Source organism: Sciurus vulgaris, assembly GCF_902686455.1.
Source record: "Sciurus vulgaris genome assembly, chromosome: 7".
NCBI classification, from domain to species: domain Eukaryota; kingdom Metazoa; phylum Chordata; class Mammalia; order Rodentia; family Sciuridae; genus Sciurus; species Sciurus vulgaris.
In genome coordinates this window covers 17,139,846-17,160,792 of record NC_136467.1, presented here as the reverse complement: position 1 = coordinate 17,160,792, position 20,947 = coordinate 17,139,846, and the positions used below count along the sequence as shown (strand labels likewise).

General features: G+C 34.5%; 1 protein-coding gene across 5 annotated transcripts in view; it reads left to right on the top strand.

Moving 5' to 3' along the window:
- The window catches only part of TAB2 (TGF-beta activated kinase 1 (MAP3K7) binding protein 2), a 72,973-nt gene that overhangs the window by 5,482 nt on the left and 46,544 nt on the right, over positions 1–20,947 (top strand). For 3 of the 5 annotated variants that reach the window (XM_079146857.1, XM_079146856.1, XM_079146853.1), the window contains exon 2: positions 19,373–19,521. The exons of 1 other annotated variant lie outside the window; for it this stretch is intronic. The gene's annotated coding sequence lies outside the window, so the exon portion shown is untranslated. Of the gene's footprint in view, positions 1–18,780; positions 19,522–20,947 lie in introns of those variants that run through there. One more of the 5 variants, XM_079146854.1, reaches the window with a different exon arrangement.

Here is a 20,947-nt window from a genome sequence, read left to right as displayed (position 1 = left end):
TTTGAGTCTTCCCTTTTAAGTACAGACTAAGATATTATAGCAGTTTTCTTGAATAACAACTTTTTTATTTTGAAAAAATACCCTAGAAATTGAAAGGAAGAGATCAATTATTTGCAACTAGTGTTCACTAACCTCTTCCTATGATGTTGACATCAATGTGAAAAAGGGATATAGCAGTTTTTAAAAGCAGAATAGAAAAATGAAGTCATGCATAATTATATGCTCTTAACTAACTTAAAGGTCAAGTTTATTTTGTCCCTTTAAGGCAACTTCAGTGAAACTGTAGATTTGCACTGGCTTTATGAATTAAATGGCTCGGTTATTTACTTACATTCCTGTGATGTGGGAAATACTGGTGTTTCCACAGAAAAGGGAAAACATCCCACCACCGCCCCAACACCCACTTTAACAGGAACCAGTTCCTCAGATGTTTGCATCTTAGTACCAGTAAGCTTTTTCCTATTCTGTTACAAGTTATCCTCTACCTCATGAATAATAATTTCAGCTTTCCTAAGATTAGAGACTTCTGTCTGGTCCTGAGACCTTTAGCCGTTTAACACAAATTATTTCTTGAATTAAAAATTCCTCCCGAAGCATGTATAGGATGACTTATATTCAGATTTGATATGCCTCATTATTATCTTGCAAATGAGAAAGATATACAATTAAAGATCCTAATACTCTTGTGGGTTTTCTGTTTGCTTGTTTTGAACAATAATCTACCACCGAAAAGAAATACTACTACAGGGTGTTTGAATGGCATCAGAAAGGAAGTCTAATTTACCCACAAACAGGTACAACAGAGGAGAGCAGAATAAAGTAAGAATTTGTAGTATTCTGATTGCCTTGTTAAAGAAAATGGCATTCTTGTTTTACCTAAGAAGAAAAACAAAAATGGGGCTAACACCAATACTCCTGGTAGAAGTCCCAGAAGCCAAATAATAAAGTAGAGTTTGAAGGGTCCTGCGGGGGGGGGGGGGGGGGGGGGGGGGGGGAGGCGCGCGCAGGGGAAGCAAGAGTAAAGAAATGTGGAAATGCATGAATGCTATTTTTAATAGGATTGTTTTAAAAATAATTAATCTATTAATATAGCAGCAAAATTCATAATAACCAAGCTATGGAGCCAACCTAGGTGCCATTCAACAGATGTATGGATAAAGAAAATGTGGTATATATACACAATGGAGTACTACTCGGCCATAAAGAACAATGACTTTATGGCATTTGCTGATAGACAGATGAATGGTATTGGAGATTATCATGCTAAGTGAAAGACGTCAGTTCCAAAAAAGTCAGAGGTCTTACGTTCTCACATACAGAAGCTAATCCAAAATTAGGGGGGAGGGGTAAAAAATAGAAGAAAGATGAGTAGATAAAGGGAATTGAAGGGGAGGGAGGAAGGATGGGATAAGGAAAGAACAGTGGAATGAATTTGATCTAACTTTCCTGTGTATATACATGAATATATAACAGTAAATCTCACCATCCTGTATATCCACAAGACACAAACTTTAAAAAAATATATAAGTAAATAGAAAGGTCAGTGGAGTAGAAGGAAAGGAGCAGGAAGGGAGGAGGGAAGGGAAAGGGGAAGTACTAGGAACTGAATTAGAACAAATTATATTCCATGCTTTTATAATTCTGTCAAAATGAATTCTAATGTGTAACTGAAAAGAACCAAGAAAAAGAAGAAAATTCCCTAAAGAAATTGTGTAAAAGTATTTTTTTGTGAATTCTTATTTCCTGATTTATTTCATCAGAATCATTAAATACTACTGTTATTTTGAGTTTTAGCTTAAAGTTAGTCTGGGATTTATTTACATTAAGGAAATTTTGTTTTGACCTTTAATACCTTTATACCATTTAGTGTCAACACAATTAAGCCTGTCCTAAGTTTGCTTCTGTCAGTTTGTCAGCCCAGGCAGCCCAAAGATATTGCTTATTTTAATCAGTGGCAATTTTGTGGAATGATTTTTCCAATCCTCATCAATGAGAGAAAATATTTGATAATATAGATGAAAACTTGAGGTTAGCCACTCAACCTTACACAACTTTGACCTGACATCAATCAAGTTTGATTGAGGCAGAGAAATAACAAAAGCAGCCATTCTGATATGAACTGGGGAAACAGGACTGGAAGGGAGTTCACCTGATTTTAATTCTCTAAAGGAACCAAAGCAAATAATTACTTGGGATTTTTAATTTTTCTGTTTGTTAACTTGTCATATTGTCAATCTCTGCCGCTTTAATTAAATATCTTAATTTTATTATGTTGGCAGTCCATACAATGTAGCCCGAGTGCAAATATGAGTTCTATTGCTAACCATAGCTGTATAGTCTTAAATATCATTCAAACTCTTAAATCCAAGAAAAGTGGAAACTGTAATAGCTACCTTGAATGGTACTTCTGACTACATTTTCTGTATTATGTTACTTAGCATGATGTTTAACTGAACTTAGTAACCATCAATAAATAGTACTCAAAATGTAGAATACTTTCCATGATGTCCTGAGGTTGGGGGCAGAGGGTGGTGCTGGGGATTGAACCCAGGCCTCATATATGCTAGCAAGCTCTCTGCTACTGGAACTGTGCTTTTTAAGGCAGTTTTTCTTCCCTGTAACTTTCTTACATTAGCCTCATTTTGATCACCTTTTATTCAGCAAAGTTTAATTATGAAAAGTAATAATCTTTGAAGTAATAAACAAGATGGATGAATAGTTATTCTAGTTATATTAGATATGTAGCTTAAATAATTGTGAATTACTTTTTCAGTTATTTCAGTAACATTCTTTTTTTATGTCTGTATTTCACATGTTGAAGAGAAATAGTGCTCTCATGTCCCTGTGTTCATCACTGGATTAACTATGATTGTTCTTGTCCAGTCTGTAAAGTCAAAGCAGAAACACAAATTATGATGGAGATCTAGCAGTTAGTCATTGGATAAATGATATAGTTATTACAGAAAGGATTTTGAGGTACATATTGGTTGGGGGGGGGGGGCTTGTTTTTATACCCAAATAGATTTTCTGCTATCAAAAGTCACCATGTAGTGTGAAGGATTACTTGTGTATATATATGTACAATATTTTATGTTTGTTTTGATCAGATGTCATTATTTTGAAAAATAACATTTGTAAATCTTTTCAGATGGGTCACTTAATACAATTAATGATTGGGTCAGCAAATTAATTTTGCTCTTTTGTGTGTGATGGAGGGGATTGATCCCAGGGCCTTGTGCATCCTAGTGAACACTTTATCACTGAGCCACATTCCAAGTCCTGATTTTGCAATTTTGCAGTTTGCAACAGTTTGACTTCCAAGCAGCTAAGTCAGTAATATTTGCTAAAAATTTGAATGGAAAAAACCCTCCCTTTAGAAATTAATAGTTTTAAATTTATGCTATAAAGCCTATCGTATTATACTTGTTTCCATATTCTGGATGTTCTATACTTGGCATTCTTTGGACTGTTTTGTCTTTTTTTTTAATACTATATTTCCAGATTATGGATTTCTTTTAATATTAAGGTACCCTTAGAAAACAATTATAGAGAAGATAGCAATATAGTCAAGAAGATTGTTGCTTTTAAAAAGAATTTAGAACAGATTACCTGTTCCATTTTAACCCATTGAGCACAAATTGTGGTATAGTTGCTTTCTTGAGGGGAAGGGATTTTGTCGTTTCACATTTTCCTCAATCCATCCAATATCACATTAACTTGGTATAGTTGTTTTTTAAAAAGACAGTTAGGGGCCTGATAAACATAGACTTCTGCTTTTTAGAACTTAACCCATTAAAGTCCCAAGTTCTCAATTCTGCAAATAGTTCAATGAAATTGACACAGGTGTATTAAGATAGGTTGGAAATCACAATCTAGAGCTTAGTATATCATCTATTTATATTTTCAGACATTCTAATCATTCACTTACTGCTTTTCTCAAAAGAATAAAGCTCTAAAAACATTATTTATTTCAAATGTTTTCTTAAGTGTGGTGTATCTGTTGTTCAACTTAGGTGTTTATAGGCATCCCTCATCTAAGATAATGAGACTTAACATTAACTCCTGGGTGTCACAGTTAAGTAGTTGCTAGAATTAGAAAATGTTCTCAAAGAACAAATCTAAGATGTCAGTGTCGAAAAGTGCTGGAAATATAGGTACTGTATATTTACATGAGGTAATAACTGTTGCAGCCTTACTCTGTGACTAGTATGTAGCTCAGTTTACCACTGCAAATAGTACTTGATTAAGTACTGTTTGCCACTTTTATGATTTTCTAGGAAATGGAAAAATAAACAAGTGGAAAGGGGATTTCAAAAGAAAATTCTGTCTGCCACATATGGTGATTCTGCTTTTTTACATATAAATATGCACTGATGCTTATTGATTGGACTTGTTTGCTCTTTGAGATTTTTCTCGCTGAAGTGATTGGTTGGCCTCAGGGAGACATCCTCATTCTCTCCATGAGATTTTTCTGGATGACTGTCCAGTGCCTTTGTTGTAGTTCTACAAGTGGAACGAGAAGTTCTCTTTAGGGGAAGATAACTGGTTCATAGGAAAATTTATCTGGTGATCTTAGCCAAAGTCAAGATACTGATCAGTACTTCAAGTTTTATAGAATATATCACATGGGACTATAACTCCTAAAAGTTTCATATGCCTTGTATGGCACACCTATGCCGAACAGCTGCTAACCCAAGAAATCTTGACTTGCTCATTTTTCTGTGGTGTTTCATCTCTGTATTCTTTATTATTAAATCTTAACTCAGTAGTTTGAGTTCCTGCTGTGTGCCAGGTCCTTTCTAGGCAAAGGGGATGCAGAGATTAATAAGCTACAGTTCTTGTCCTTGGAGACGTGTGTAAGTGACTGTGATATACTGTGACAAATGTTGTGACAGGGTTAAACAAAATTCTTGAGGAATCCACAGGAGGGAGTTTCTGATTCAGTGAGTGATGAAGGGATACAACAGGGAAATCTTCATAGGAAAAAAATGACATTACTCTGTGTGTCACACAAGGAAAAGACAGGTTTGGGGTAAAGAGGGCATTTTGGACAGAGAAAAACAGTATGGAAATACAGATGGAAGGAATGTCCATCTGTATTTAGTAATTGTGAGTAGTTCCACAGTGTGTTAGGCTCCAGGGGTGGGTTAATAGGAAGAGAGATTGAAAATGAGAAGACAGCATGAAGATAGAGTACTCCTTAAAGAAAATTTGACTCCATTTCTATTAATGATGGAAAGCAAGTTCTTCACATTCTAGAAAAACAGCAGAGAGAATACTTAAGAGCTACACTTGGGAGGGAGAGTTAGGCCTTATAAACATTTGTTTGAGAGTTGATAAAGATCAGAATTAAGGCTGTGATAATGGGGTAATTTAGGAGATGAGCGGATAAGCTTGAGAAGGGAATACCAAGTGTGAAGTAAAGATAAGGGTCATACATACCCTGGCTTGAGTTCCTAGGTACATGGTGGAGACATTCACTGAGAGAGAATAGACCAGGGGAGTAACAGGTGAGGCAGATAAGCTTTTAGTTTTGTTTGTTGATTTTAAGGTTCCTGTGGAGGTAGAAAGAGGAAGAAAAGGTAACTTTATTTGGAGGGAGACAAGGAAGACTTTCTGATTAGGTGACAGTTGAGCAGGTACCTGAAGTGATAAAAACAAGAGCTTTCCACATAGAAGGAGCAAATGTAGAGGCCTTTCGATGAAAGCCTTCTTGCCATCATCCTTCCAAGAGCTGGAAGACTGGTACAGTTGGAACGGAGTGAAGGAGAGGAAGAAGGGTAGATGAGATCCAAGTGAGTAAGCTTTTGTAGTAGGGTTTTTAGTTTGTGTTGTCTTTCTGCCTTATAGTCTCACCTTTCTTAACAAATCTCAACCTCTGGCAAGCTCCATCTGTTCTCTATCCCTATAATCTTGTCACTTTCAGTGCTACATAAATGGAATCATACAGTGTAATGCTCTTAAAGTCCGTCCAAATTGTTACATGTACCAGTAGTTTGTTGCTTGTTAATGCCAAGAAGTATACTATTGTATGAATATATCATAATTTATTTAACCTTTCACTAATTTGAAGGACTTCAGAGGTCTCCAGTTTGGGGCTGTAAAAATAAAACTGCTATGAACTATTTCTGACTTTTTTTTTTTTTTTTTTTTTTTTTTGGTGAAAAATTATCATCTCTATAGCATAATCCCCAGGAATGCAGTTGTTGGACTGTGTGATAAATATATGTTCAACTTTATAAGAAACTAACAGACTTTCTAGCATAATTGTTACTGTTTTATATCCCCACTAGCAGTGTATGAGATATAGTTTCTGTGCAGCATCCTGTGCAAATACCATTGGTATTTTCAGTATTTTTTTTTTTAAGTTTCAGCCAGTCTAAAAAGGTGACATCTCATTGTAGTGTTAATTTGTGCCATGACTTTTTTTTTTTTTTTTTTTTTTTTTGTGCTGGGGATCCAACCCAGGGCCTTGTGCTTATAAGGCAAGCACTCTACCAACTGAGCTATCTCCCCAGCCCTGTGCCATGACTGTTGATTGAACATATTTTCATGTGCTTTTTTGCTGTCCACCATATTTCCTGTATAGTGCAGTGTCCATTTAAATCTTTTGCTCATCCTCCCCTCCCCCCCAGTATTGGTGATTGGATCCTAGTGTGCTCTACAACTGAGCTACATTTCCAGGCCTTTCTATATTTTATTCTGAAACAGGATCTCCCTAAGTTACCCAGGCTGTCCTTGAACTTGTAATGATTTTCCCTCAGCTTTCCAAGTTGTTGGGAATAGAGATGTGCCACCATGCCTGGTTGTTTTGCCCATACTCTAACCAGATTGTTTTCTTGAGAGTTCTTTACACATTCTGGTTCCAAGTCCTTTGTTGACTAAATGATTTTCAAGTATTTTCTCCTGGTGTGTAGCTTCTCATTTTATCTTATAAATAGAACCTTTTGGAGGGCAAAGTTTTCTTTTAATTCTGATGAAGGTCAGTTTATGCATTTTATCTTTTATGGATTGTACCTGTCTTGTCAACTCTCAGAAGTCTTCAACTAACTTTAGGCCCCAAAAGATTATTCTGTTTTAAAAGTTCCCCGGAGCTTTATATCTTTTATAGATGTGACCTACTTTGATTTAGTATGAAGTTTAGGTTGAAGTGAGGATTTGTTTTGTTTGCCTGGGGATGACCAGTTGTTCCAACATTAATTTCTTGAGAAGATTATCCTTTGTCCATTGAACTGTTTTTGTACTTTTGGCAAAAGTCAAATGGCCGTAAGTATGAGGCTCTATTTCTGGATTTTCTCTTCTTTTCATGAATCTTCATATTTGTCCTTCCACTAATACCACATGATCTTAATAACTATATAGTAGTCAGAAAATCGTAGTGACATTCCTCTGACTTTATTCCTTTTCAGATTGTTTTATATATTCTAGTTCCTTCCCATGTAAAATTCAGAATCTATAAAAATGTAGTGCTGGTATTTTTATAAGAATTGCATTGAATCTGTAGCTCAGCTTCAGGGGTCATTGACATTTTTATTTTGAGTCAGTCCATGAACATGGTATGCCTCTTCATTTAGTTAGGTCTTTGATTTCTTCCATTAGCATGAAAAGTTTCTAGCATACAAATCCTATACACATTTTGTCAGATTTATACCCAGATTTTAAAGAGATTATAATGATTATTTTTTATAATTCTAAATTCTACTTATTCATTTTTAACCTTTATCAGTATGTTAACTAAATCAGTATTGTTGATTTCCATGGGTGAATGTTATATCTTGAGACCTTGCTAAATTAACTTATCAGTTATAAGAAGTTTTTTGTTTTGTTTTGTTTTAAAACAGATTTGGGGGGTTTCTTAATGTGCCTGGAAATACAGACAGTTGTGATTCTTCCTTTCTGAACTGTGTGCCCTTTATTTCCTTTTGTCTCTGCTCTTGCTAGCACTTTTTGTGTTGTGTTTAATAGAAATGGTAAAAGCAAACAAGCTTGTCTTGTGTCTGATCTAGGGGAAAAGCATTCAGCCTCTCACCAACAAGTATATGTTAGCTGTATGTTTTTTGTAGGTGTCTATCAGGTTAGTTCCCTGTTTCTGGTTTGTGAGGAGTTTTTATCATGACTGGGTCTTGAATCTTTGAAAATGCTTTTTTTACTGTAATTGGTAATAGTTTCTGTTTTTTCTTAAAGTGATAATTTTCTTTTTTATATATTTTCTCTGTGTGGAATAAACTCTTGGGATGCAACAAAGATGTAAGCAAAGAGACCATATTGGAAATTATTGCAATAATCCAGATGAGAGGTGATAGTGGCTGGGATCAGGGTGGTAAAAGAAAAAGGTGAGTATAGGTCAGATTTTGGATGTGTTTCAAATTCTCTGTGGGCAGGATTGCTGATGAATTGGATATGAGGTATAAAAGAGAATTCAAGAATGACTCCCAAGATTTTTGGCCCAGGCAATTGGAAGTATGGAATTGTTGTTGACTGAGTTGGGGCAGAGTGGTGAAGTAGCAAGTTTAGACTGGGCTGGGCAGTCAGGAGCTTGTTTTTTGGTTTTGTGTTTTTTGACCATGTTAATCTTGAAATATCTTTTAAACATATAACTGGTGATATCAAGTAGGCAATTCATTCAGTATTCAAATTGGAATTTAAGCAAGAGATTTGGGCTAGAAACATAAAATTTGGGAGTCTTCAGATAAGTTTATGTGTAAGAAATTACAATGGTATTTGTTAAAAACTATTCCTATAACTACTTATTGTTTACTATCATTACTTAAGGTTTATTGGTAAAAAGCCAGATTCTCCTAGCATATGAAGAACTTTGAAAATGTGAATTGGTTCTATTTATCAACAGATATTTGTATCTGACATTAAGTCTACCAGAAATATGTGGTTGGGAGATAATTTTGGCTAATAGGTATTTGGGGGAGTATATTTACTGTAATATATATTTGAAACCATAATATTTATTTAATAGGTAGATGAATAATAGTAGTCACTTAATAGTCTTACTAATTTTCAGAGCTTTGTCCTAAATCTTTTTAAAAATGAAGTAGCTCTATGAGTGTTGTGAAAAGAGTTTGACACTATTAATAAGTGCCCAAATGACTTTCTGTGGCAGCACTTTTTGGTCGATTTAAACAACCAGAAAGAGAAATCAAAACCAATTAAAAACAACAATACAAAATAGCTAGCAAGAAGATTCTTAAACCAGACATAAATTGGTAAAGGAAGAGGGTAAACCTCAGTCACCAAGAGTTGGTGAAAGTTTACTTTATGTTGAAGTTTTCTGGAAAATACTTTTTAAACACTGCTGGGTTTGTTTGTTTTTCTGTTGTAACTGATGATTATTAACTCTAATGATATTTTCTTACTGGTAATTTATATACTTTAACACCATTATTTATCCCCATTGCAGCATTTACCAAGTTGTATTACAATTATCTGTTTACTTTTCAGTGTTTCCCACTAACTGCACATTTTTTACATTATTAGTACAGTGCCTAAGCACATGAACTGTACTAAGTACTTGTGCATAAGTGAATGAATGCAGACTACCAAAGTTTAAAGCTGGTAGACTTGTTTGTTTTGGAAAGTAAATGGTTTTTGAGATTATAGAGTACAGGTTACCTTGAATACTTTCCAACAAGCATTTCACTTCTAGAGAATATACACCTGTATGTATAGCACCATCCTGAATCCAAAGTCAGTGCTGCACACATTTTGCCTTTTGATATTTTTTCCCAGGTGGCAATGGATTTCTGTAGATTAACCTGAACTTTAGCTAAGACTTTTCATGTTGGATGGATTGCACATTGCAGATGGTAGACTGGGCTTATTGGGTCCATATGTTGCATGTCTTATAGGAAGTTTCTGGTGCACTGTTTAAAAGAAAGAAATTGTTATCAGCCTACCTACTATCTAGTTCTTCTCCCCATTTCCAGGTAGATGGTAGGAGTATAAGCGAGGTTTCCCTTCAGTAATAATACTTAACAATAATTATAAGTAATAATACTTACAGATATTATACTTACAAAATATTTTCATATGCCTTTTCATTTATACACTTTATAAGACAAAAATGTCCTGAGCCTTTGCTATTCCAGTGTAGACTTAAATACCAAAATAGATACTTTATAAAGGCATAGTGTGATTTTCGTATCTGTAGTGTGTGTGTGTATGTGTATTTGTACATGTCTCTGTATATTCATGTATAGACATATACCTTAATCCAATACAGAAAAACAAGTGAATATGTTACAAATCTCTTGACCCATTGCCTGTCACTTGCTATGTATAAGCTATTAATAAATAGAAAAATTGTTACACAATTATTAAAAAAGACTTTATAATCATTTTTATTATAACTTTTCATTTGACTTTCTTGATACCATTCTGTTCATTTTATCTAACCTTGCCATTTTTCTGTTATTCCCTAGGTCAGGGTCAACAACTTCTAATGAAACTCAGTACATTTTAACTGTACAAAATCTCTTGCTCTCCTGGGTAGGAAAGTAGCATGACCCAGGCTATATTTTAAGCAGCTAGTACGTTGTCACCACTATGAAATACAGAAAGACTTAACAGTATAATGAACTATACAATAAGTGATTATTGTGTGTATTGTGTTTGTCCAGATAACAGATAGCTGAACAAGAATACTGGAGAAAAGGGGATGAGTACAAGAGTGTTTTTGTGGGAGTGATCACTGAAACTGCCATTGACTCTATGTGAAAAGTAAAAGAATTGGAGGCATGACTGTTTTCTAGTTTCAGAATCACACGGCTTAAAATGAACAGAAATGCATTTTTTGGGTGGGAGGCAGTGAGTTTTGTAGATAAGATGAATTTAGGTTGGTAGCATGGTTATTGGTTCCACCCTTTCATTCCCCCTCATATCTGAATTCCACTGGTATTAGTCTAATAACTTCCCTTGAGGAAAAAGTAACTTTTTTAGTCATAATCCACAATAGAGCTTGAAATGTGTGGAGGGCAATTCCTTGTTTCTTACCCACATTCCCATCCTCTTCCCCTATCCCCATATTGAAAAAATTACTTAGAATAAATATACCACTGTCATTACTACCACCCTACTTCCATAATATTGATAGATACATTTTTATATGAAATAAATAAGGTAGCTTGGCAAAACTCTTTGAAGAAAAACAAACCTGTATGATGTATTTGTGATTCAAATATTAATGAGTAAAGTAACACATCATTCATCTATTACCACTAGGTAATACTTCCAAAAGATAATTGAAATATCCCCAGATCTATTTAATAATAGATTTTATGTAGAGATTTAAAAATACTTATATAAAAATATTTATAGCTCCAAATTATTTCTTTATAATTTTTATATGCTTTGCTACTTTCTGAAATAGAGAAAAGCACTCATTCCTTGCATACTAAACCTTTTCTGGAAGATAGAAAGAGCTTCAGAATGAGTCAGGAACCCCAAGTTCTAGTCCAGGGCTGGCACTAAGTTGTGTGAGAATTGTCTACGTGGACTCTGGAACTCCACCTAGCATGTAGTAGGTGCTTTGCAGAAACTTTAGAATGAGTCATTGTTTTATGCCTAGTTTAGTACTCCTCCTCTGATTTATTACTTGAAATTCATTGCTTCCTAGTAAATTAACTTCTGAATTTTTAATCAGTAGAGGCATCTAGGTTCTTACAGGGTTGAACTATAAGTTTAATTTATAATGTCTGTTTTAGCTGCTTACTGGATTTTTTGACCTTGTCTTGATAAGTTTTTCTGGTATTTGAAGTTGCCAAACAAGTGATCTTCCAATACTTGATTTATTGAGAGCACTTTACTTATTGAGTACGTTTTATGTGCCTGTGTTATATATAGCAATGTCCTATATTTAAGCACTAGCTTACTCCCCAGAGATTGTGTAACTTGGCTGAAGAGACACAGAAGTAGAAGTATAGGAGAATAAATGAATGTTCATTTAAGTGTTGAAGCATGACCCACAGGAACATCAGTGAAGTTCTAGGAATAGAGCCCATGTGGGATGAAGCAGAATAAGGATTCAAGAAGAATCTGAAATTGAAGATTTTCAAGATGTAGTTAGGAGTTTGATATCAAGAGGGAGAAATCATATTCTAAGCAATGGCTGTAGGTACTAAAGAAAGAAAGGGATGTCAAATATGTTCAAACAGTCCCGACTGGATTCCTAAGGGTGTGAAGACTGGTGGGGAAAAAGTAAGTGGATATAGTAGAGATATTTTAATCGAGACTGTGTTCCTGAGGGGATCTAAGGATAGGATTTAGAGAGGTCTGAGTTGTGGCATGCACCTGTAATCCCAGCTACTAGGGAAGGGGATGTAGGAGGATTGCAAGTTTGAGGCCAGCCTAGGCAATGTAGTGGGACTCTGTCTCAAAATAAAAATGTTTTAAAAGGACTGGGGCTGTACCTCAATGGTAGAGTGCCCCTGGGTACAATCTCTAGTATAAAGAAGAAGAAGAAGAAGAAGAAGGAAGGGGAGAGGGATGGGGAAGGGGTCTGCGTTTGGATGAAAAAAGTTAACTTCTAACTGAAACTTGGCATATTCTTCTGTTACAGTTTTAAGCAGCAGATTACAGTGGTATTAGCAGAACTTGTCTTTATTGCTAATAGAAAAAGCTCAGACAACTTTCACATCTATCATTGTGGCATCTTTAGATGTAATTTATACATATTACTACTTTACAATTATGATTTTAAAACTTCTGATTGTTTTTTTGTGTTGTATGTTAATAAAGAAACATATACATATTAATCTGTCACAAATAAGGTAACTGGGGTTAAGTATCATTGGTGGGGGGTGATGGTAGTATATTTTATTTAAATATACAATTGAAAGACTACCCAAGGGGCCCATGACCCCTGATTTATTGTAGAACTGAACTGGGATGGCATTGAAAACCTGCCTGATGGGTTTTAGTGGAAGTGATAAGCAGGAAAGGAACCTGATGAATTTTTCTGTGCCATTAACAGAATAAATGAACTTAATTTAGGAAGTTTTAGAGTTTGAAGAAGTGTTTTTTGGTTTGTTTGTTTGTTTTTAAGAGAAGGAGAACTCTTAGCACGCAGCTGTGGATAAACTAAGGTTTAAAAAAGGTAACAAAAATTCATCCATAATTCCACATTTACTCTCCTTGCCCTCATATTATATATCCATTTAAGCTTATTTAATTCTTGAACAACTGAGTGAAATATTTGAAGTAGATACAGAGGAACATTTCTTAATTCGGTATACTAAATAGGTCAGGGAGCCAAGGCACATATCTGATAATTTAGATGTTGGATGATAGGAACAGCATGGTTGGTAGCAATAGAGATGGAGTAGAATCTCAAAGAGATTTGGAAAGAAAACTATATAAGTTGAATTTTTTGGATTTTGGAAAGGTAATGTGTGTTGTGTATTATGTAACTCTTCTAAGCAAGATCTGAGACATCATCCTATAATTAAATACTAGTATTTCTGCAGTGAAACATGGAAATACTCACAGTAAGTGGGCTAAATCAAACCTATAAATAGTTTTACATCAACTCAAAGTCAATTTTTTCCCATTTCCAGATGAGTTTTGACATGAAACTTCATGGAAAAAAAAAATCTCTTCTGTATTTTTTAAATTTTGGAGCTATGGGAGTAGTTGACTATGATTTCCAGTGAGGAGAGTCTTCGGAGTTGTTTTGAAGACTGTTACAAAATGGTTGAGATTTAAAGGAGTTGGATAAAGGTAAAAAAGGACAAGAGAAGAGTTGAAGTAGCTTCAGTTTTCAGACCGAAAAGAAAATTGCTACTTCTGTGAAAAAAATGGGGAGTTAAGGGAAGCCAATTTGGGAAGAGTTTAAGTAAACATAAGCACAGTTAAGGAAACATGTTTTGCTTCACTGATATTCCCTTTTATATTTTTCATATTCTTTATCGTGGATAAATTAGCTTGGAAAGTTATTAGAGTGTAAAATTACCTTCTAAAAGGAGCTCTTAATTCTTAGCAACCTACAAGGAGCCTAGCAGCCTCTATGTTCAAACCTTAAAGTGTTTCTGGATTGTGAGTGAATGGAAGGGCCTTCCTTGGTGGTTGAGGACTGTGACCCTACTCACTGAACAAAATCTGGAAACATGACTAAAGGGAGTGGAGTGAGGTATTTAGCCTCTAACACATCCTCTTCTGTATGTCAGATCACTAGTGTGGCCGTGTTCATCATAATATGAATTTATTTAGAAGTGTTCATCATTCAATTGCAGTGGTCACTAATGTGGGCAGATGTTGCTCTGTGTGCATAGCAGCAGTCTGTGCTGTGTGTTTCTCTTTTTAGGCTGAGTCAGGACATCAACTCAGGTAGAAAGCATTAGCATACATAGTGGTGTGCTTTTGTTCTGAAATCTGGAATATAGACAGTTAATGCATGAATACCCAGGATTGAGGAAGTTTTAACTCTCTTGCCATTCTGTACTTCTTTTGCATTCACTCTGAAAAATGGGTTTATATATGGGTATTATCATGTAAGTAATATCTCCTTGAAATAGGGAAAACCTTTTAAAAAATGAAACAAACCTCAATAATTACTCTTAAATACATTATTTTGTATTTACTATATATAAATGTGTGTCCTTATTTATGATTTATAAGAAATAAGACAAATTTTGTCTATTAAACTTGTTCATAGTATACTAATTTATGTTGAGAACTTTTATGTTTTTCTTAAACAAATTAAGGTGTTGGACTAAATCTGTAAAGTCTTTTTAAATTTCAAATTCTATTACTGAATGTTTCATCAAGTAGATTAGAACACTTAAACTACAGCTTTGAGATTTTCCTTAGATTATGCTAAATGTAGATGAATGCCAGAGGAACAGTGAAAGAATGAATGTCATAACTTTGTGCCTCTGTCCTTTTAACAAATATTAAGGAAAGGCATAGAAATAAGTATTCTAGTAAACTAAAAGAGACTGCACAGTGTTGACCAAAAAAGGAGTTTTCAAGAAGAAAGTTATTAGTAATGACATTAGTACAATAAAGAGGAAAGAAAGAACCCTGGACCTAGAGTTAGAAAACCACAGACACATTTCTGCCCTTGACTCTCTGGTTATTAGTTTTGATAATCAGTTAAAAAAAAAAAAAAGGTAATTGTCTGAACCTAGCCTTCCTCATTGGTGTTCAGGAAAATCTAATGACATGGTAGGTTGGAAAGTACCTAGTAAAACTTAAAACATTCAGTGAACTTAAGTGATTGCAAAAAGGTCGATGAGGAACCTGAAGAAGTTCTTGGATTTGATGATTTGAAAAAAGTATTATCAAGGGAGAGACCTTGAAGGCAGGTTAAAACAAAGGTGTGAGTGGTAAGAGAGATGAATTGGCATGACATATTTATTCCTTACGTTACTAATGCGGTTTTTTCCATACTCCCTCTTGTTTCATACTGGACTAGAAGTAGATAGAGGGCAGCAAGATTAATAAATAGGTTTGAGAATAAATACTTCCTGAATGATTTTCACACTTAAGGTTAAGGAAAAACTTTGTGGTATGAGCCTCTGTGTGTGTGTGTGTGTGTGTGTGTGTGTGTGTGTGTGTGTGTGTGTGTGGGCGCTGACACATGTGTGACTGTTTAAGATGGATAAAACTTTTACGTGGTCATAGGTTAAAGGAGGAAACTGAAAAGAAAGGATATTGGTTTCTTCAAGGAAATGTAAAAGGAGGGGTTGATAGGGTTTGGAGCCATAAAGGAAAATGTTAGTTTTTTGTTGTTGTTCTTTTTAGGTATACATGACAGTAGAATGTATTTTGGAATATTATACATACTTGGAGTATAACTTATTGTAATTAGAATTCTATTCTTGTGGTTGTATATGATGCAGAGTTAATCTGGTTGTGTATTCAAATAGAAGAATAGGAAACTTATGTACCATTAATTCTACAGTCCTTCCTATTCCCCTTCCCCTCCCTTCCCTTCATTCCCCTTTGTCTAATCCAGTAGATTTCTATTCTTCCCCTCCCCACCCTTCCTTGTTGTGGGTTAGCATTCATATATCAGAAAGAACATTTGACCTTTGGTCTTTTGGAATTGGCTTATTTCACTTAGCATGATATCCTCCAGTTCCACCTTTTACAGGCAGATGCCATAATGTCTTGCTTCTTTATGGCCAAGTAATTTTCAATTATGTATATATACCACATTTTCTTTATTCATCTGTTGAGGGTCTCCTAGTATGGTTCCATAGCTTAGCTATTGTAAATTGAGCTGCTATAAACGTTAATGTGTCTGCATCACTGTAGTGTGCTGATTTTAAGACCTTTGGGTATAGATTGAAGAGTGAGATATCTGGATCAAATGGTGGTCCAATTCTAAGTTTTCTAAGGAATCCCCATACTGCTTCGCATAGTGGTTGCACCTGCTTTCCATAGTGGTTGCACCTGCTTTCCATAATAGTTGCACCAATTTGCAGTTCCGCCAGGCATGTGTGAAAATACCTTTCTCCCCAAATCCACGCCAACATATACTGTTTCTTGTATTTAATTGCCATTTTGACTGGAGTGAGATGGAATCTCAGTGTAGTTTTAATTTGCAGATAATGCTCGTTTTATTCGTAAGAGATCATTTCCTATAAAAAGTGTCAGACCCAGGATGTTTTACCATTGACTTTTTGAAAACTTTTCAACCCCTGGATACCTTTCAGAACACAGAGAAGAAAAGGTAAACTTTGTGGTTCTTTTTATAAAGCTGACATAAGATGATAGTAAAACAATAAAAGAAGACTACAGACCAGTCTTTCAAAAGTTGGTGCAAAAAAAATGTTTAATTGTTAAGTGGAATCTAATATGGCATTAGCAGATAGTACTGTGACCAGGTGGGATTCATTTGAGTAATGTAGTGATAGATCTAATTAATTCTTATTGATGGGAGGGGGGGTATGATATCCTGAGGGAAACAAAAAAGGGGAAGAGGAGGATTCAACATTTATTTCTGCTTAGAATTCTTAGTAAAATAAGAATAAAGGGATATTCCTAAGATTTCTTATATCTCAGATCAGGAGGTAGCATTTTGTTACTAGAAACATTAAAATACTAGAATTGGTATTTAGTAAAATTCTAAATTCATGTTAAAAAGTTATGAATTGTAAAAGATCCAGCCAACATTATTATTACATAACATTGTCTTGGAAATGCTAATCAGTGTTATTAGAACAAAAAACAAAACAGGAGGTGTAATTATAGAAAGGGAAGAGGCAGATTTACTATTATTTGTAGTTAACAGTGTGTATCTGGAAAAGCCAAGAAACTGAAATATTGCTATGAGTAATGAGATTTCAAAATGATGGCTAATTATAAAATTGAAAAGCATAATAATGGTTTCTCTGAAGTGTTTTTCTTTTCCTTTACAGTCTTTAAACTGAAAGCCTATCTATATGGGTTAGTAAGTGGTAATTCTCCACCTCCTCATGTTTACTTTTTTCTTTTTTTCTTTCTGAGGAGTTCACCAGTTTAATCTTATCATCTCTTTTGAATAAGATACTTCCATGTAAACCTTTAAAAACTTTTGAAATGAAGTTGTGTCAGTGAATACATTTAGCGTGACTGTAAAGAAATCTTTTTTTTTTTTTTTTTTTTTTAAGAATTCCTTGTGGCTTGTGATACTTGCTCTATTACACTGTAATGTCAGGGGAAGTGTAATCTGATCTTTGAGCCATGTTTGGTAAATAATAATTTTGTGTGGAACCCACTGTTCTATCAGTAAGAGGAAAATTATTGCCCATATATATAGCTCTTTTTTTCCTTAAAGTATTTCCTGATGTAAAGACTAAATTATATCATGTATCGATTGCCTTTTTGTATTTTAAAAAGCACTATATTCCAGATTTATAACTTTTTAACAAGTGTGTTGACACAAGTATTTTCTACTTTGCTTGGAGGGAGAAGAATTACATATCTTCTTGTTCACTACAAATTCTCTTTATAGCCTAAATATAAATTTTAATATGTCTGTTTATCATCAGCCATCAGACTTGAACTGTCTCACTTACTTGCTTTGTAGCTGTTCTGAAGTCAGTGTTGATAAATCAGTTATATCTTGAATGTAATGCAATTGAGTTAGTTAAAACCTAAGACTTAGTATGTAGCTGTTGCAAAGTTTAGTAAACCCATGTTTAGAACAGAAGAATGTATTTCATTCCTGAGTAATGCAGATAAAGTATTGGACAGCTAATATGTGCCAGGCTATTTAGGTGGTTTATGCACTTGAGCTAAATTTCATGACAATTAAGAGAGATGAGCGGAAATACGCATTTAATAGAAAGGAAACTTCTGCAGACTTTTAATCCAGGGCCATATTCATATCAGATTTGAATGGAGGTCTCTGACTTTCTCTTCCAGAATTCCTTACCTATAGTTTGCCATCATAAAAGATGGAAAGTTTGTTTTCCACAAAATAGTACTCCATTTTTGCTGTGTTGTATTGCTAGTTACTAGAAATGCAGGGAGGTAAGTTCTTTGAAACCTTTTTACTATTTTTTTGTCCTGTTATAATTCTTACATTTGACAGGAACAGAGAAGTTGATTTATTTTGACTGCTATGGGCTTTGTTTCTTAGAAAAACTCCTAATGGTGCCAACCTACCAAGTATAAGTGCACCATTTTCAGACCCTAGAAATCTAATTAATACAATATTCTACCGTTTTTTTATATCCTACCATTTCAATGACCTTTATAGTTGCAAGTTTGTTATGGGGGTTTGTTTTTATATGGGTCTAACACTTTTTTTTTTTTTAATCGTGAATCTATTTTAGTAATGGAAAAAAATTTCCAGTGTGGTTAAGAACCACATCTTTTGAACTGTTCTTTGCCTCCCTCTTTAAGATTTACCAAGTATTTTTAAAAATTGGAACTTGAAATTGAGTTTGTTGCTTGGATATATCGAAAGCATTTCTTAAGAAACCCCTGAGAATTGAAATAGGAAATTAGGTGAACAGTTAGAAAATGATGGGAAATATAATAGCAGAAAGGAAGAGCAAAATCATCTGAAAATGAGGACTTCATAATCCCAGTTTTACCAATAAAAATGAATTTTTGTTGTTTTTCTGTTATAGTTAATCTGGTCTCCTGTTGGACAGGCTGTTGTTGAAAGCCCTTAGAGATTTCATCAAAACTACTGTTCAGTTCTAGAATTAGGAGTCCATACTAGAGGTAGATTAAGAGAATGCCAGTAAAGAAAATAACTTCCTCTGGTCACTTGTCATTTTAGAAGCCCCTTTTCCACTTCAGAATATTTAGTGTTAGAGCCTTTAGGAACTACCTCACTGCTTTTAGATCTCATAATGTTATCTAGTCACGTTTCTTATTCTGCCTACCTCTAGTTTACTCTAGTTTCTCTTCTGCTTTCAAGGCTCCAGACCCAGTTCCTGGACCTGCCCTGGAAAAGAAGTATCCAGTAGAGATGAGCTCACTGCAGTTACTTAATTAAAAATTTGTAAGCTGCAAAAATGGCAATGGGCCAACCAAGAACAGCTACAATTTGAATTTTTCTATTTCCAGGTATGCTAAAGTCCATGGCACCAGTCAAGCTTAGCCTGTGTAACTGCCTTACTACAAAATCTGTAATAACCACAACTTTACTTTCAAAACTTGTACTCCTCTTGCTTTAAAATACAATAACATCCCTAACATCTAGGTAACATGTAACTAGTATTGCCTTTAGTGGAACTTTTGCCTGAGTATTTCTTTCTTAACATGTTTGCTAGTAATAGCAAACTAATGCAAAAACAGTTTAAGACAAATTTGAAATGCTACAGAGTTAAGCCCTGTAAACTTACAAAAAGTACTCTGGTCTTTGAAAAGAAAACATTAACAATAGCAACTGTCCCCCTTTAAGAGATTTACATATGGTACAAGTAGTATAGGGCCATTGAATGAAACAAGTTCTCCTTCCTAGAATCTTCAGCTGTTCTGTATTACTGATGCCTTCATACAATTAACACATTTTTCAGAAATCAAAACTAACATTTTTGGATAGAACCAAATGATTTATTGTAGTACTTTTACCTGAAGAATTAATTATATTTTAGATATAAGTGTATAAATAATATTTGCTAGGTTTTTTTTACTTGACTGCTTAAAATAAGCCATATAAGAAAGTCACAGAGTGTCCTAGAATGTAACAACAAAACTAAAAACTGAGGTTTCCTAGCACCTTAGGTTTTTAATTGAGGGAAGCTACTCATTAATGATTAGAGAGCCAAGGTCAGTTAGCTATTAAGGACATTTATTACATTTACTAATTCATATAGATTTAGAAACAATCAATCCATAAAAGGTACTTTTATTTATTCCGTGGGTAGATAACCACGTATATCTTTTGATTTTAAAGTTCAATTCATCTAGGTTAGAGATTACCTAAAATTGAACGGAGGGATTTTGTATCCCAATTGTGAATTTAATGAATGATCCTAATATTCTATCCATGCCTTCCCTATGTTTCCTTCTCCTTTGTTAGTTAATGTATTGAGTTCAGTGTCTGGCAGTCTAGTCAGCATTACGTCACTGGTTGTGTGACACCTTACTCTTTAGTATTGATCGTCTCAGTACTAAATTAGGACTGGAGAGGGAGCACATAGCAGAGTTCTTACAGGATCATCACCACTGTTTGAGAAATTGAAGAAGGAATTGTATATGAATACCAAGTCTTCCCCATTAGTAGTGGTGAAGCTTTTTGTATAAATTGTGTGTGTAAAACACTGTGCTAGACACAGTAAGGGTACAGAGATGAATAAATCCTTTCAGTGAGCTTATAGACAAGTATAGTTGACCCTCCACAGCCCTGGGTTCTGTACCAGCTGAAGATTAAAAATTAAGTAGGCCTCAATGATTATACACTTTTTTTGTCATTATTTCTTAATATAACAGTTTATGTTATATAGGTATTATAAGTAGTCCAGAGATGATTTAAAGTATGCAGGAGAAT